We start from the raw sequence: 18,669 nt of genomic DNA, 5'->3' as shown, positions 1-18,669 counted from the left end.
GCCAAATATAGTACCTGTGGGCAGAGGGGGCCTCTCCTTTGAGGAGGTAAAAATTAATTGCAAAGACAGAGCTGCTGGGAAGTCACACTGGGAAGCATGGGGTGCGCAAAGCAGTTGTCCTTTTCCGTTTGCTGCGCCACATTAAAAGAAAGGTGGGGATCTAAGAAAAAAAGGTATTTAAAAACTCTTGGGAAATTTGTTCAGTAAGTACACATGAAAAAGAATAGGTGATCATGGAAGCCAGTGAGAAAGCAGGTGAGGGGATGTTTACACTGGGTTGCAGGGAGCTCTGTGAGTCCTGAAAGAGCACAGGTGTGGCACACAGTGGATGCTCCAAAATAATGAGGATAATCATCTAGGCCCTGGCCGGGTAGCTCAGTTGGTTAGAGAATTATTCCAGTTTGCCAAGGTAGCTAGCAGGTTTGACCCCATCAGGGCAGATACAAGAATCAATAATGAATGCACAAATGGGTGGGACAACAAATCGAGGTTTCTCTCTCTCTCAATTCTATAAATAAAAATTGTTTTAAAAAGAAAATAACCACCTAATCAATGGATAAACTTTTCCCCTCCAACTTTGAGAAAAAAGAAAATGTTATATTCATAAATATTACTGAAAATAGTACCTATTACAGACTGAATGTTTATGTCCTTCCAAAATTTATATGTTGAAACCCCAACCGCTGAGTGTGATGGGATTTGGAGAATGGCCTTTCGGAGGTCATTATGGTTAGACGAGGTTATGAGGGTGGGGCCCTCGTCTGATGGGATTAGTGCCTTATAAAAAGAGACACCATAGAATGTACAGCACCAAGAGTGAACCCTAATCTCAACTACAGGCTTCGGGGAATAATGATGCACCAGTGTAGGCTCATCAGTTGTAACAAATGTACCTACCATTCTGTGGGGGATGTTGATAGTGAGGGAGGCTATGCATGTGTGAGGGCAGCAGGTAATTGGAGAATCTCTTTATCTTCTCAATTTTTCTGTAAACCTAAAACCACTCAAAAAAAAAAAAAGAAAAGGCTTAAAAAAGAAGAAGCAGGGGCAGTGGAGAATGGATTTCTGCAGCAGCCCCAGCGGTTCCCAGGCCAGCAATGCTGGGGGTAGGACGGTCCGAACGCCACTATTCACAGCGCAGCAGTGGGTTCCCCACAGGCAGTTCCAGGGGTGCAATTGATCGTGGTGGTGGCTCTCACTGCCTCACCCATTTGTTTCTGGTCATTTCTGACCGTATTCTCCAGCTCTCCCAGTGAGTCAGCGAGCAGCCCAACATCTGTTCCGTATCATTTTCCTGCCTGTATCTGCAAGAACTGATTTTTGTTGTTCGTACCTAAGCCGTCTGACTGAAAATGTGGTTGTTTAATTGATTCGTTGAGAATGAGTTTTTCTCTTTTTCCATTATTCTTGTTGGGGTTGAGGGTATCAAAAGATGGCCAGAGATTAAATAGTTAGTAGAATGCAGACCATACTTACCAAGTCTCTATTTTAATGGCCTCCTCTCCGTAAAATGTATAGGCCCTGAAGGATAGATATCCTGGGAAAAGGGATCTAGCTGCTCCCAAATCCCATTGATGGAGTGCTTAACATGAGCCAGGTGCTAGAGAAGCGCTCCAGTGCGGACCTAGTTCTCACGTCTTCCTTTGAGGAAGAGATTGCTGTGTGATCTGTGTCTCTGGGTGAGGAAGCTGGTCTGAAGACGGGTCACACATGGTGAGACGGCCATTTACTTACACCATCAGAGATGAAAGTGGCAGGTTTTCCCTACAGCATCTCCACCAGCCTGCTCAGCCAGAGTTGAAGCTAAGATCAGAAGCATCTACCTTGGAGCCCATTCAAAGGACTTTGTTCTGGACGGACCATAAGGACACTGATTGTTTTTTAATGTGCAGTGAGGTCAGTGACACACACTCGGAAGTTGCTCTTAAAGTGTAGCTCCAGGCAGTGAGCTTCCCCCGCCTGGCACTGGGCTCCTTGTGGAGCTTGTCCACCCACATGCCTTCTAAGAGGAAGTCCCGCCTCCACCCAGACCCTGGAGCTGAGGCACACATTTTCTATACTGATTGGACAGCTGACGCGTGACGGACAGCTTGCCCAAAGGCCACCAGTGTATAGACCAGCCTGTGGCTTGTGCAGCCTGTGTTGTGAAGATGGGCCGTTCGGGTAGATCTTCGAGGAACTAGGAATTGGGAACCTGAGAGTGTGGGCGGGTTAGCAGTGCAGCTGAAGGTAAGGGAGGCTCTGATGTCAGCCTGATTCGAAATCACAGAAAAGCTAATGCTCCGAGGAGAAGTTTATGCTCCATAAAACGGAGGACAAGGAAGTGATTGGTAGAGCAAAGAGATGCAGTGAGACAGAGACATGGAGAGAGAGAAAAAGGAAGGGGAGGGCTGAGGGGAGAAAGGAGAGCAGCAGAGATGCCAAGAAAGAGACCCAGCCCTGGGGCTTCTGGGATTTTCGGGATTTTCCAGGCAACTGGTGGATTTCTGTTCCTTACAACCACGTGATCCTGTCTGAAACTCTCTTTCTCATCAAGAAGTGATTAGTAGAGCGAAGAGGTGCAGCGAGACACAGAGACACAGAGAGAGAGAAAAAGGAAGGGGAGGGCTGAGGGGAGAGAGGAGAGCAGTAGAGATGCCAAGAGAGAGACCCAGCCCGGGGCTTCTGGGATTTTCCAGGAAACTGGTGGATTTCTGTTCCTTACAACTGTGTGATCCTGTCTGAAACTCTCTTTCTTATCAGCCTTTGAAAAGAAAACGTGTGAACTAATCTGTCACCATCTCTTTAGTTTTACCCCCATTCTTCCTCCTGCGAACTAACTAATCCTAAGGCTGGAACCAAGAGAAAGTGGAAATGGAGGGAAGAACTGGAGTAGACTGTGCTGAGCCTGGAGCCTTTGTAACCCTCTGCTCCCCTCTGTGGACAAAAGGACCCTTTCACAGGGGTCGCCTAAGACCATCGGAAAACACATATATAATTACATATTGTTTTTGTGATTAATCACTATGCTTTAATTATGTTCAATTTGTAACAATGAAAATACATCCTGCATATCAGATATTTACATTACGATTCATAACAGTAGCAAAATTACAGTTATGAAGTAGCAACGAAAATAATTTTATGGTTGGGGGTCACCACAGCATGAGGAACTGTATTAAAGGGTCGTGGCATTAGGAAGGTTGAGAACCTCTGGTGTAAGGTGTTCTAAACACACACAGCTGGATCCTTTCTGCTGCCAGAGAGGGGTCTCCTGGCCCCTCCCTGTTCCTATTCCCTCTTCTGTGCTATGGTTTTGCTTTGATCGGCACAGCACAGAACACGAGTTAGCAAAGAAGGAACAGTGGGGTAGTGCTTATACCCCTGGACTCGACACACGCTTCTAGGGCTCAAATCTTGCTTGTGCCACTTACAAATCTCAGTCTCCTCGTCTGGAATATGTAGGGAACATAATCGGTTTCTACTGCGGGACCGAGGGAGCTATTATTTGTAAAGGGTCCAGTAAGTGTCTGCTAAATCGGGTAGCAGCTCCTCCTCCCCCGACAGCACTGCCAGGCTGGTGGAAATTTGTTTGAAACGAACTGAGTTGTAATTGTTTGTTATAAAGTGATTTTTTTTCCTGGCAAAAAATGTCCATTTGCTAATTAATCTCTACTAGGCCATTGAATATGCTAAGGTCAGAAAGAGTTGCCAGTGATAAGTAACTTGTTTTTAGAAAAAAAGGAAATCAAGCACCATTTAAGCAGAGGTTAATTAACTGGCAATTTAGAGCCCGCAATTCAGCAACAACAAAAGGAATGGAGGACTTGGCGGAAGTTGTGCCAAAAGGCCTGGGCTTGATCCCAACTCTGCATCCTTTTCATTGTTTGACCTCTGGCAAGGCCCTCACTGGCCCTGAGTTGTGTTTGCATAATGGGGACACTTTTGCCCACTCGCAGGGTGGTCCTGGGCGTGAGGTAAGAAACACAGCACAGCCCTAACCAGTTTGGCTCAGTGGATAGAGCGTCGGCCTGCGGACTCAAGGGTCCCGGGTTCGATTCTGGTCAAGGGCATGTACCTTGGTTGCGGGCACATCCCCAGTAGGAGGTGTGCAGGAGGCAGCTGATCGATGTTTCTCTCTCATCGATGTTTCTAACTCTCTGACCCTCTCCATTCCTCTCTGTAAAAAAATCAATAAAATATTTTTTTTTTTAAAGAAAGAAACACAGCACAGTGCAGGCCAGTGTGGCACTTAATGACTCAACAAACGTTTGAATTTAAATTTGTAAATAGTTTGCACGGTGCTCGTGCAATCCTTCAGTGCTTGGCTCAGGACCTGCTAACTTCTTCAGGCACAGTTAGTTCTACCAAGACGGGCCATCGGATCTGTGGCAGGCAGTTGAGAACGCTGCAAAGGGGGACACGTGCTGACCAGGTTTAGAGAGACAAACCTGAAAGAGACAAGAGACATACAGGGTGTCCCCCCAAAATGTGTGCACACTTCAATAGCTGGTAACTCAGTTTTGAAAATGAAACGTATTTTAGTAAACCTTGCCTTTATAATTACTCAAAGTGTGTGTATACGTTTTTTGGGACACCCCATATAAATTAGAAGATAGAAACTTTTATAAAAATAAGAAAAACAACTCCAGAGTTTAGTTGTCTGGGATCTTAGTGCAGGTCAGACCTGAGTCCTCAGCCCAGGGCAGTGACCAACACTCACGTGCTCTAAAGCCGGCTGGCGGACAGACAGGCACCACGCCTGTCTCTGAAAGGTCCTGTCAGGACTGGGTGCCTGCACGGCAGGGGAAAGGGACCCACAGAAGGGACCCACCAGACAGTCTCGGATTATTTGAAAACGAACCTCAAGAGACTAGGGAAGGGGCTGCTTGAAACCCCGGGTCCTCACAGCAGGGCCTTGAAGGCCAGAGAGGCTGGGAGGACACCCTCTCACTATAAGAGAAGAATCATGCAGAGCCCAGGTAACGCGTGTTTCCATCCATTAGACACGAAGCTGTCTCCCCTTGAAGAGGAAAAGAAGGCCCATAGCAGAAGGGACTGGCTGGGAAGGTGGGAATGGTCAGACCAAGGGCAGGTCTCAGGAAGAGACACAGTACAGACGGCAGGCAGCCCCGTGCCACAGGCGGTTCAGTGCTTGGCTGCTGCAGCCAGATGCCTGGGTTCAAACCCAGCCCTGCCTCCTCATTGTCTGCACAACCTCTGCCTTAATCTGAATCTCTTCTGCATGAGATGAATACCATGTAGCACTGCCGTGAGAGCAATTGTGTTAATACACACCAGGTACTTAGAAGACATCCTGGCACACTGCAATCATTTCACCAAGGTTAGCATCCCTCACATACATTTTACTGGCCTGTAGTTCCAGTAATAGATGATTGCGTTGCCTCAACTCCACTTGCCAAGAACAATGCTGTGCCCTGACTAGTGTGGCTCAGTTGGTTGAGTGTTGTTCTGTGCACTGTAAGGTCGCCTGTTCAATTCCCGGTCAGGGCACATGCTCAGGTTGTGGGTTCAATCCCTGGTCAGGGTGTGTGCGGGAAGCAACCAATCGATGTATGTTTCTTTCTCTCTCCTTCTCCCTTCCTCTCTCTCTGGAGTCAATGAAGAAAATGTCCTCTGGTGAGGAATGAAAAAAAAAAGCATGTAAAATCTCTCAATTATTTATTTACTCATGTTGAAATGATATTTTGGATATATGGGATTAAATAAACTATAACATTAAAATGAATTTCACTCTTCTTTCTGCTGTTTTTAATGTGGCTACTAAAAAATTCAAGTTATGTATTTATTTTTATTACTATTTAAAAAAAATTTTTTTATTCTAAGTTATGTATTTAAGCATAATGTTCGGACAGCACTGGGCTGAAAGTTGCTATGCCTATGGCAACTGCACTGAGAAGGCTGGGTTCTTTCCAGAACCTACGGTCTCCTTCAAAGAGCAGCTCCCCGCTCTGGAATCAGGCTCCAAATTATGTGCCTTCAGGGAGTGGTCACGAAAGTTCTTTCTTTAAGAGTAAGTACTTTCCCCGGGGGATAGGTAACTTACCAGGTTTTCAGGTAGATAAAGGCCTAAAGGCAAGCTGACCATCAAGCACCAGTTCTGTTGAGTCAAAGCAGAAAAGCAGAAACGCCCTGCAATGAATTTCTTCTTCGCCTGGGCGCGCAGGTCTGGATCTGTTTAGATCAGACACATATTAAAACTTGTCGCTCAGCACTTGGCAGAACAGAAATCTCTCCACGTTTTGTTTTCGACATCTCCAGAAAAACTGGAATCAGATAAATATTTATTTAAGTTGAGTTTCACAGGAGGGGCTTTCAAAAGAGAGGCCAGATGTGAAACAAAACTAAAGTTGTTTTGTTGTTTTACAACATACTTTCTTTTTCTTGTAAAAACAAAGCTTGGGTCTGTGAGGCATGAGAGGCACTACACTTAGAGTTGAGGTTTGATTTGCATTGGAAATTGTGAGATCTCTTAAGAAAAACAAAACAAAAACCTTCTAGGGTGCCGAAAATAAACCAAACCAAAACCAAACAAACTTTTTTAAAAAAGAGGCAGTATGATAGACATTCAAATTTGAAACGGACCCGAGATAGGCTAAGTAATGACCCTCAGGGAAATCCACATTCTAGTCCAGTGATGGCGAACCTATGACACATGTCAGAGGTGACACGCGAACTCATTTTTTTTTGGTTGATTTTTCTTTGGTAAATGGCATTTAAATATATAAAATAAATATCAAAAATGTAAGTCTTTGTTTTTCTATGGTTGCAGATATCAAAAAATTTCTATATGTGACACGGCACCAGAGTTAAGTTAGGGTTTTTCAAAATGCCGACACGCCGAGCTCAAAAGGTTCGCCCTCCCTGGAATCCGTGAATGCTACCTTATATCAAAAAAGGGACCTCCCAGATGCGATTGAGTGAAGGATTCTAATACAGAAAGATTAGCCTCCATGCAGGCAGATTACCATGTGCTGCCCAGGCCGGCCCTAAATGCAATCCCAGTGTCCTTCTAAAGGGGGAAGAAGAGGGAGACCTGACTACAGAAGAGGAAAAGGCGATGGAGAGATGTGACATAAGCCAAGGGATGTCAGCAGCCACCAGAAACCAGAAGAGGCCGGGAACGGACTCTCCCTGGAGCCTCCAGAAGGACCCAGCCCTGCTGATACCTGGAGGTCAGCCTCCTGGGACTCCTTTCAGACCCGTGCCCTCTAGAGCTGTCACAGAGTAAATTTCTCTGTGAAGTTGTTTTCAGCCACTGCATTTGTGGCAATTTATTATGGCAGCAAAAGAAAACCAAGACCGGATCCCAATGACATGCCAAATTTAACCGAGAGGCTGCATTTCCCCCTTCAATCACATTAGTTTTTACAGGTTTAAGGCAGGGAAAATAGAAATCTCTAAGACAAAGGTCTTAAGAGAACACAAATCAAAGGGTTAGATGCTCCCTCACCTCTCCTCTCCTTACCTTTTATCCCACTCTCTAGCCTTGGATTCTCCACCCCCTTGTCCTTCGCTGACCTCCCAATATCCCTCCACCTCTAGTTTAGCACTCCATCCGGATGTGACGTCAGATTTACTTTAAGTCTGGCTCACCAAGCCCCCATAATGTTAACCAGAGCATTCGTTTTCCTTGTCAAGCTATGTATGATATGATAGTTAAGAACTATAATGATCAGCTCATGGCCTATTATAAACATTAATTCATTTACTCAACAAATATTTGTTGAGTACCAACCATGCCCTAGGCACTGTGCTAGATCTGGTGAAACACAATGAACAAGACAGCTGCCTTCATTTATAGATTATTAGTAAAGGGGATAAACTAAAGCCAGTAAATAAATTACCATGTGTGACTAAGTGCTATGACGAGACAGAACGTGCAGTGACAGGGAATAGCAGAGCTGGCCTCTCTTGGGAAGTGGCATTTGTGTTGCAAAGGAGCTCACCTTGTAAAGAGCAAGGTGGCGGGGAAGGGAGCATCCCACAGAGAAGGACAGCACTCAGAGGACCCAGGTGGGCAAGAGGTTGAGCACAGTGGGAGGGGAGGAGAGATGAAACAGGATGAAGTCAGAGACAGGCAGGGGGCAGATGACCTAGGGATTCAAGGGTAATGGCAGACTTCTCTATTCCCTTTTCTCCAGGTGGACAGCCTGAGGTGTCAGGAGTTGGAAAGCTTCTGGCTAAGAAATATGCCAGTCATTGGAGCTTTACCAACTTTATCTGGACATCCTCCACCCTCCAGGGAGCACTTTAGACCATGATCACAGAATACTTTGGTGGGAATGAGTTTTCTGGACTCCTTTCCTTCACCCAACATTTACTGCATGCCCTCTCTATGCCAGACAGCCCCATGAGGGTGGGGTGGGGAGGGGGAGGCTTTGTCCTGGGTATGGAGTCTAGGAGAGACGCTGGCCATGCCCTTGCAGAACACAGTGGTGGTGAAGTGCTATGACATCGGGCAAATGAGAGTGGCTCCCAAGAGGACTCAGACTGAAATGGACAAGGGAAGGTGATTTCAAAGAGGAAGTGGCGATTGAGCAAGGAAGTGAAGGATGGCTAGGAGTTGGTCAGGTTGGTGTGTGTGTGTGGAGAGGGACTGAAGGGTGTGCTCCAGGCAGAAGGAGTCCTGTGGGATTAGCTGGAGGTGAGAGAAGTCCAGGGCATAGAGAGCAAAATGAGAATGAAGAAGAGAGGACTGGAGGGGAACTAGCCAGATAGCACAGGACCCTGGAGGGCCTGGTAACTGAATTTGGACTCTATAGGCAAAGAGAAGCTGTTAATGGATTATAAACAGAGGAGTGATAGGATAAAATTTGCATTTCAAAAAGATCACTCATGTTTTGGTGTGGAGTGGTTATTGGAGGTAAATGTGAGAACATTTAGGGGGTGATTCAGGCAAGACGTGATTGTGGCTTGGGTGAGGTTGGTGGCAATAGAGATTCCCTCATTACAGAACCTACTTAATCTTTGCATTTGCCCTAGTTTAAATATCGTCTTTATCAATGATGTAGTTCATATATTGGGTATGATTTTTGTTCCTCTACAAAGAAACAGAATATTCTTTTTTTATATAAGCAAATTTGTGTTTCAAGCCTCCATTCTTCTGAAAGTTGGAAATGTGATTTCAGTCACTTTGGGGGGTCTCTCCCAACAGTATACGCTGAGATCTTGTACAAGGTACTATAGTGTGATTAATCTGGACTTGATCTACCCCGGAATCTACTGATGCATTCTGGGTCCATCTGACCTATGGTTAGAGGTTCACCCAGGTTTCTGCTGCACCCTGTATCTTACCTTGACACCTCCCCAGGTTCCCTGATTCCTGTCTAACTGTTCTCCGAGGATATAGAAAATGTTCTGCTTCTTCCAAAGCATTCTGGCTGCGGACCACACTCCGCAGCATATCCCAGGCCTCTCTTCCTCTCTAGAACCATGCTTGGTGTGCAGGACCAACCAGGATCTTGGAGACACAAACAAGTGACACTTAGAAGGGAAAATAATTGTATGGGATGGTTCAGATTCATCGGGAGTGAGGCTTCAAGAATGACTCCTAGATTTTTTTACATGAGAAACTGGATTGTGCCTTTCAATGAGACAGGAACCTTGGGAGAGGAGCAGGTGTGGGGCAGTGGGCTGGATTCATGAGGTCTCTTTAGACCCTGATGTGTTCAAAGTATCCAAGAAGAGACATTGAAGAGGTGGTTGGTAATGGAGGAGTCTGAGCTCGGAAGAGGTCTGGGATTGAGTGGTACATGCACACATGTGGTTTCTTCAGTGTAAATAGATGGTAGTGGAAGCAATGGGACAGCATGAGGTCCCCTGGAGAAAGAGAGACTATAGAGTAAAGTTAGAAGATGGCTGGGGAAAAAAAAAAAAGCTCAAGGAATATTCAAAGGGTGGAAGGAGAACCAGCAAAATAGCTACGAAAGTAAGAGGAAAATAAGGAGGATGTCAAGAGACAGACATCTCAGAAGTGTTTCAAGAAGGGGGGGTGGTTAACAATGTTAAATGCCACCACCAATGATCAAGGAAGATGAACATTGAAAAGTATCCTTTGGATGATAAGTCATTGGTGATCTCAGAAAGCAATTCCAGGATACAGAAAAGGCAAATGGGACGAGTCTACTGTGAACACCTGGAGCAGGCTCAAGGCTCTTGGAGCCATGCCTGTGCAGAAGACTCAGTTAGTCCTCAGGTAAAGACTACTCCAAACCCACCTCAACCAAGCTTAAGAACAAGCTTCGAAGGTCAAGTGGATGCACAAGTAAATTAACCGCCTGCTAGAACAAAGTCTACCACTCTTCCATTAAGACAACAAAATCTGGTGCTCAATAATAAAAACTCACCATTTCTAGGATTCGATAAGAAATTATGATATACTAGAGGCCCGATACATGAAATTCATGCAAGAGTAGGCCTTCCTTCCCCCGGCTGCTGGCATCGGCTTTCCTCCGGCACCCGAGACCTGGGCTTCCCTCGCAGCCCTGGCTTCCTCTGGAGGGTTGTCTGGTCTAACTAGCATATTATGCTTTTATTATTATAGAGTATTATAGTTGAGAAGCAGGAATTTGGTACCTATAACCAAGAGAAAAATCAGTCAACAGAAATAACCCAGAAATGAAGAGATACCAGAATTAGCAGATTAGCAGACAAGGACTTCAGAAGTTATTATAAATATGCTCATGTATTTAAAGGAAAAAATGACTTTGATGAGAAGTGGAAGATATAAAAAAAGAATTGATAAGCAATCATAGTAAAAGTTCTTTTCCCCCCAACTAATCCTCCAAAAGCTATAACCAGTCCTGCAGCCTCTTTTCTATAAAAGATTGTTTCATGCAACTTTGTACGTTTGTTTCCCTGTGTGGAAGTATTTTAGAATTGTCCTGGGAACATTATACATTATGTATAATCCTGAAGTTACCTTGACAGGTGCTGGGGGTAGCAGGAGGAAGGCATGACTGTGACAGAATTCCAGATACCTTTCTGCCCCACACTGACGTTGTTGGTAAAAAGTACAGGACTTCTAGGTCCCTGAGGACAGAGCAGCAGGCTAAGGCTGAGGGATGACCAGGTTGAGAACAGGTTGGTATGTCAGGTCCACCTGCCTGTTGGCCCATCTGACTCTAAGGTCTAATGGGCTGAGCCTTATTGTGGCAGACCTCTCATAATTGCTGGCCATATTATCTTCCCCCCTCTCCTTTTCACCATCCTTTAAGGGAACTTTTTTAAAAAATATATTTTTATTTATTTTTTTACAGAGAGGAAGGGAGAGGGATAGAGAGTTAGAAACATCAATGAGAGACATCGATCCCCTGCCTCCTGCACACCCCGCACTGGGGATGTGCCCGCAACCAAGGTACATGCCCTTGACTGGAATCGAACCTTGGACCCTTCAGTCCACAGGCCAATGCTCTATCCACTGAGCCAAACCAGTTAGGGCAAAGGGAACTTTTTAAGGAACCCTTAAAACTATAAAAGCAATGTTAATTAAAAGCATTAAAGTTCAGGTGCGATGTGAAATATTTGTGAAAGTCTCTATCATAGCTATGTTGAGTCTCAGTCAAAGCAAGCAATGTAGGGTCTAAGGAGAAGGCCTGGGTCTTCTCACCTAGCTCCGCATCCCCCTCAAGGAGGTATAGGTCTCCCTTATGTTCAACATACTTACACTGACTGATCTCAAGGCTGAATTTTCAAATTTGAAATATCCATATTATTAGCTTTTTAAAGTTTGTTCATATGGTGAAGATCTAATGGGGCCCACAAAATTTTAGTCTATACCTTACCTTAGTTCCTAAAACACTTCTACCAACTTGAAATGTTAAAATGATAGATGATTGGACCTATTTTTATTTAGGATCGTTAACTAAAAACTCGTTTATTTCTGCACTGCCCCATGCCAGTAAGAGAATTGGAGGTCGTGTTTTTAGCTATTCCCTGGATGAAGGAAAATAGAAACGTGGGTCTCAGTTGAGTGCCCCAAGCTGTCATGCTTATATTTGGTGCCAGCTGGTCACCTGTTGGCAGGGACAGCAGAGAGCTCCATCCAGCTTCAAAGAGAACATCTGGGTCAGAACACCTACTCCCTGTGCAAGCCACTCACCAAATAGAAAACTTCTCTGCTCAAGTGCTGTCTAGTTACCAGCTGTATTTTAATACCCAACAAATTAAAAACTAAATTAATGAAAAATCTTTCCATTATATGTTGTTTCAAGAGACACTCATCTCCTTGCAAGAGAGCACATTTTTAGCTCACAAAACCACACAGAGTTGGGAATAAACAGGGTATGTTTTAAAAATAAAAACATAAACACAGAACAACTCAAATATCTTTATTCTCATCTGTACGAATGCATGTTTTGCCTTGGACATTTTGCTCTGAAAAATCTCTTCTTTCACTTACCTTAGCGCTTCATTTTGTCCTCCATAAACATGTCTCCCCTGGGAGGGAGAGGGAAGAAAAGGAAAGCTGGTCACGAGGACACGGTGATGACAATGACACATCAGGAACACGGTCATTGAACACACCAGGCTGAGAATCCATTAGCAGCCCACACAGATCATCCTCTCCACCACCTGAAATTAAAAGGGACCTCCCAGAAAACCAAAAAAAAAAAAAAAGCCACCCCCCAAAAAAACCATTTACTGCTCTGTCTGCAAAAAGTGCTAGAACAGTAAACCAAAGAGACAAAACAGCCGTTAGTGGATCCTTAGAGCACTTCAGACGGTGTAAATGGTAATTAGCCATATGCTACCCTCTCACAGACCAACAAGAAATATGCCTGACGGGGCAGGAGCTCCGTGGCCGTTTTTCAGGTCAAAGGCAGAACGGCTGTTGAGTAAGGAACAGTCCACAAAGGAAAGCCACACTAGTCCGTTCTTTGGCCTCAGACACAACAGATGAGAACTCTCTCTTCATGGGTCTGTGCTTGTAGCCACGTTGCTGAGTTATTACATATCCCAACTAGCGTCCTGGCTTGGGAGACAGGAAGTGCCTCTTCAGCGACAGCCCCACCCTAAAACTGACCTATTTATTCTGTTTACAAAGGAACCAGAGCACAAATATGTTACAAAGATACTGTTGTTTTATATTAGTATTTCCAGATAAAAAAAAGTTCAGAGGCAGGGCCTATACCTGAGAGTGGTTTCAGATTGTAAGACCAACCAACCAACCGACCAAACAAAAAGCCCACACACTTCTGAGAACTTGGTTTTATGTGTTGTTCTGCCAACGGTGTGACTTTCAGTAAATATATTATCTAACCTCCGGTAGCCTTAATCTATCATGTTTATAATGTGGGAGTTGGACTCAGTGATTTTAAAAAAATGACATTAACAGTGTCTATGGGTATGAGGGCACCCTCTCCAGCATCTTATTTTCCTGAGATAAACCATTAGCTTTCATTAGACTGGCAGAAGGTCCTGTGACTAACAAAGGTTAAAGGAAGAATCTCAGCCTGGTGGGAGAGGAAAATGAAACAGAATATTCGCAATCTTGTGCTGGAACAGAAAATTGACAGGAGGATTTGATTTGCTCCTTTGGCTGAGAATAAGACACTTTTCTCATGCAAATGAAGACTAAAGAAGAAGATGAGTTTATATGGTTTAAAATGTAATATGATCCTTTGACTCAAATAGCTGTATGCCAGCACCTTAGGGATTCATTTGGGTCTGAAAATCATGCCAATTCTCTTTGTGAATTTGTGCATTCATGTAACTTTCTGCTAAGTGGCTTTCACTATTGGGAGACAAGATTTGGCTACATTCTTCTTACAGCCGATAAACACAGGGACAAGAGCCCTTAGAAGACTTAATGGATGATAAAGACTCCTTTATAATCTAATCCACTTGGTTCAGGCTGCTATGTGTTGACTTGGGGTTGATTTCATGATCAGATAACAGAGCAGCAAGCGTGTAATTTCCATAGCCAACAACTCCTCCTCCTTCTCCTGGCTCTCGCCCCACCCATCCCACCCAGTATTGTGGCCCAGAAGAAAGTCTTCTCTGGAATGCAAGCAGCGCCAGGGACTGGGAGAGGCCTTGCCGGTTTAATGCTGTAGAACAATGCCCAGTAGAGCTAACTGCTCGGCAAGCCTTTGTTGAACGAATTGTAATACTTAGGAGTTTCAGAATGGTTTAGGATTGGCGACCCCTCTTTCTGAGACTGAGTAGGTCAAGTGTAGCAGACTCGATTCTCTGAAATCGACTTTGGCTTCCTATTTTCTGAAAGCAATGTGGATTGCTGGTTTTAATTTATAACGTCCATTTGGAGCTAAGACTCTTGATACGCAGGTTACCATCCTCTTTGTGCAATACTTCAACCAACTAAAGAGGTTCAGACTGTTCCAGAAGCATCCAGATTTTATTTATAGGGAGCGTTGAGGCATTTCTCCTTCTATAGGGCACATTTTCATCCACCCCATCAAATCACAGCCTCAATGTATTGATCCCTGAGTATAGTAAATTCACCATTTTGGCCTGTATTACATGGTTGTACAACTCTCCCATGTAAGAAACACCAGCAATAACAGCAACAACAACAACACTGACATTTTCATTAAAGTTGGGCACTCAGGAATGAATTTATTGAATTAAATGAATGTCCTATTATCTAAGCTCAGTGCCTCTTGAACAACATGTAAATTTGGACTCTTAGCAAACAAAACACTCTAGCATCTAAACTCAAACATAATTTCCCCCATATTTCATATCGCTCTACTGTAACTCCTGAATTTTAGACCTACCTCTATTCCTACTCTTTTATTGCTAAGGTTTGAGACATAGAAATGGCCTATTTCTCCGCATTAAACTTCGATCTATTTTAATATATATATTTCACCAACTTAGGGATGGCTTTTGAATGATTGTTGTTAGTTTGAGCGGCGAGATGGTGGAGACATGTCCATCTCACTGCTAAGTCCATTTTCTTTTTGCTTCTCCTCCCTTTGTCTTCTTGCTCCTTCCTCCCAGAAATCTACCCACAGAATCTGGCTTCCTTGTGATCTGATTTTTCCCTTGGTATTTGCTGTGTTTATATTAGTTTAAGGTTGGCAGTTATCTGCACTCTGACTACCTTCATTAAGGCATCTTGCTGTGACATACTAACAATCTAGGGTCATCTCAGCATGAAGGTTCCTGCAGAAGGAACAACATTCTTCAGATTTCTTAAAAAGACAGTAAACTCCAGGTACATTTAGGCTGGTGTACAACACTGATTCCCAAAGGATCTGATACACCGCTTAACATACATGAAGTCTATTATCTCGCACAGCAAGTTTCAGGAGACTTCTGGGACACCACATTTGCTGTGAAGCAAAAGACAGGACACAGTGGTTAGGTGTGCAGGTTTTATGATAAAACTATAATGATTGAGTATAATTGCTTCAAAGCTTTATGTACTTCACCAAGTTAAGCTAACCTTTTTTCCTCTTATAGCCCCCAAACTGTGTATTGGATAGATACCCTATTCTAAACATTGTGTTATAATTTTTTTTACTATTTAAAAAACCCCAGATGTTCATTACTCTTGAGTTATAAAAGAGACAGGTACTGTAAAATTATGGTAGAAAAGACTTAAGAGAAAAAATGAGAAAAGAATGGTTAGATGGGGAAAATGTGCTCTCAAAATGGAGCTCTTTGCTGAGAGCCACAGATGCAATACCTTGAGCCTCAGGAGAGCGTTGGTTAGTCCAGCTCTGCCTTCAGCGCATGCTCAGAAGCTCTGGCAATGACAGTAAATTGGGGCACGGAAATCCAGCTGGGCCTGGGTGGGTTAAGAGGGAAGGGCAGGATCTTAAAGGGATAGTGACCATTTAAAAAAGCAACACTTCGCCTGCCCTGCCTGTTTGTCTCAGTGGATAGAGGATCAGCCTGCAGACTGAAGGGTCCCGGGTTCCATTCCAGTCAAGGGCACATGCCCGGGTAGTGGGCTGGATCCCCAGTAGGGGGCGTGCAGGAGGCAGCCGATAGGTGATTCTCCCTCATCATTGATGTTTCTAGCTCTCTCTCTCCCTCTCCCTTCCTCTCTGAAATCAATAAAAATATATTTTAAAAATAAAAATAAAGCAACTCCTCAAAAAAAAATTTAAAATAAAAGAGGAATACCTCTCAGTCCCATTATTCCAGTCATAGGCCCTCCAACCTATCACCACCAACTTATTCCACTTTCTATGTTCCCTGTCTCAGTTAATAGTACTCCCATTTTCCCAGTCATTGAAGCCAGAAACCTAGGAGTCATTCTTCATTACTCTTTTGCCTCTGCAAAATGCAATCACTATCAATTTTTACCTTAAATTTGACTTTATTTCTCCATCCCTGTGATCACTGTTCTGGTATAAGCCCTCACGCCCTCACAGGTTCTGAGGCCTGCCTGGGCCATTACAACAGTTTTGCAGCTGGTGCCGTATGTATTTCCCACTGCGGTCAAATCATCTTTAAAAATCACACTCCTCCAGCTTATGGCACACCAGTGGTTCCCATCTCCTGTAGGAAAAAGTTCAAACTCCTTAGCACTACATACCTAGCCTCTAGCAACCATCAGACCTCATCCTGACACCATCCGGGTTGTACTTTCTGTTCTCGCAATAACCAACTCCTTTATACTTGGGCCCACTTAAAATATATACACTTTTAGGGTAAGATGAAATAATCCAATTTTTACTTAGTTTATTATCTGTAGATCCTATATTAACTTATAATTTTTTTCACTCCTACACATCATGATGTCAAAGAAAAAGTTTCAAAAGTTAAAAATGTGCCTCTTACCAATATAGAATGAACCCATGTCAGAGATTTTATTTTAATTAATGAAAGAATTAGTAGGATGGTAAAGCTGATTCTAAGAGCATTTGAGGAACTGGTTATTTCAAGGAAAAACAAAAAACAAAAACCCAGAATGTTAAAATAAGATTGCTAGATCAGATACAAAACGAGTTAATGTTTTAGGGGTAATGAAATAATAGATGATCTTTTCTATTGAGTATAATCATTTATATCTCTACCAAACAAAAATCTACAAATTTACACATAACTGCACAGTACCTGGGCTCTAACTCATAGCAAATAGCAAAGTCAAACACAGATAAATTCCCCTACAGAATTAAACAATCCTGGCTTCCTTACTGCATTGAAGGACATACAGGCCTCTTCCAAGTGCCCGATAATTTTTCTTAAAAATAGACGTTTTTTATTAAAACACTTCACACAAATCGCTTCCACCAGTGTTTTCACACTACAACAATCACTTCTTGAGCCACCTATCCAAGTTTTCCAGAACAGCATTTTCATGTCCCCCTAAGTTTTCTCAGGTAAAGCACTCCTGGGGTCTTGTGTAAGTTTTTATGAGTTTGAAAAGAGAATAGATATGTTAGATTACTGTAAACATTGAAAGAGTGTATAGTTATGAGGATGTTAAAAATGTAGGAGTAATGCCCTGGCTGGGTGGCTCAGTTGGTTGGAGTGTTGTACACCAAGACTTCAGGTTCAATTCCCGGTCAGGGCACATACCTAGGTTGTGGGTTTGATCCCTCCTCAGGGCTAGTGTGGGAGGCAACTGATCAATGTTTCTCTCTCTCTCCCTCTCCCTTCTTCTCTCTCTAAAAGAAAAAAAACAACCCAAAAAACTAAAGACATGGAAGTACTACATGATAAAACCGAGAGACACAGAAAAGTAGTACCCAGAAAGAAATGCATATAGCCTTAAGATTAATTATTCTTAAAAGAAGAAAATTGAAAGCAAGTAAGCTAAGCCTTCAAGTCATATAACTAGGAAGAAAATGACAGAGTAACAAAAGAAGGAGAAAAAAAAAAGAATTGATAGAATCCATAAAATAGAAAACAAAAAAAATATATAGATAGGAAAATCACAAAACTGGTTCTTTAAAAAATAATACCTGGTAAGACTGATAAGAACAGAACAATAAAAATGAACAATATTAAGATTGGAAAAATGGGTCATAAATACAAATAGAGCATGATTTTTAAAAACCCTAAGAGAAAAAGATGAGCAAACGTTTCTAGAAAAAAAAATAAAGTAATTCAAGAGCACAAAGCCGCAACGTTATGCGATATCTACCTACCTACCTATCTCTGTCATAAAGAGGCTCACTCTGGAAAGCAAGAGGAGTCCAGATGGTTCAAGGAGAGTTTTACCAAACACTTCCAACTCATTTTACTAAACTACTATAATCCTACAGCCAAATCCAGACCAGGACAGCAGGCAGAAAGGATGTAAAATCGAGGCTAGAACATTAGCGGGTCGCCTCCTCCGCGCAGTATTGTATTGGGGGCCATGGCCTGGACGCTGGAACACTCTGCAGCTGTCAAAACCAGCCTCAGGAGGTGGGGGAATGAGGGGCCGGGCAGGCGGCCCTGCCTCATCTTCTTCACCTTCCCACCCACCCACACACCTGGGCAGCCAGAGCTGCTGTCCCGCAGGTTAACCTTCCTCTCCGCTCCCTCTGCACCTCGTGCACGTTTGCATAAGCGAAGCTATCAGTGGTGCAAGGCTGGTAGGACCGGGAAGAAACGCCGAACAGCCCTCTTCCGCGAAGGATCTAGAACGCCCCCTCCCCCCTCCTCACATTAAACTGCTTCACACAAAAGGACAAATACTGCCGAGCCGCCACCAGGTCGCCCACCCTGCCTCCCGCCTCCGCGCCCCCACGCGGA

At 43.7% G+C, this 18,669-nt stretch overlaps 1 protein-coding gene and 1 long non-coding RNA gene across 2 annotated transcripts in view; one reads left to right on the top strand and one right to left on the bottom strand.

The window, feature by feature from the left end:
* The window catches only part of SLC22A15 (solute carrier family 22, member 15), a 77,722-nt gene that overhangs the window by 22,233 nt on the left and 36,820 nt on the right, over nucleotides 1-18,669 (top strand). The window lies entirely within an intron of this gene.
* Nucleotides 14,816-18,661, bottom strand: LOC102244778. Its single transcript, XR_313221.2, has 4 exons — nucleotides 18,408-18,661; nucleotides 16,288-16,482; nucleotides 15,662-15,763; nucleotides 14,816-15,305 (listed from the first exon to the last, which is right to left on the bottom strand). It is a non-coding gene; the product is annotated as an uncharacterized LOC102244778 (long non-coding RNA).

Source organism: Myotis brandtii, unplaced genomic scaffold, assembly GCF_000412655.1.
Source record: "Myotis brandtii unplaced genomic scaffold, ASM41265v1 scaffold131, whole genome shotgun sequence".
Lineage (NCBI taxonomy): Eukaryota > Metazoa > Chordata > Mammalia > Chiroptera > Vespertilionidae > Myotis > Myotis brandtii.
The sequence above is the reverse complement of the archived record's forward strand: the minus strand, read 5'-3'. Positions and strand labels throughout refer to the sequence as shown.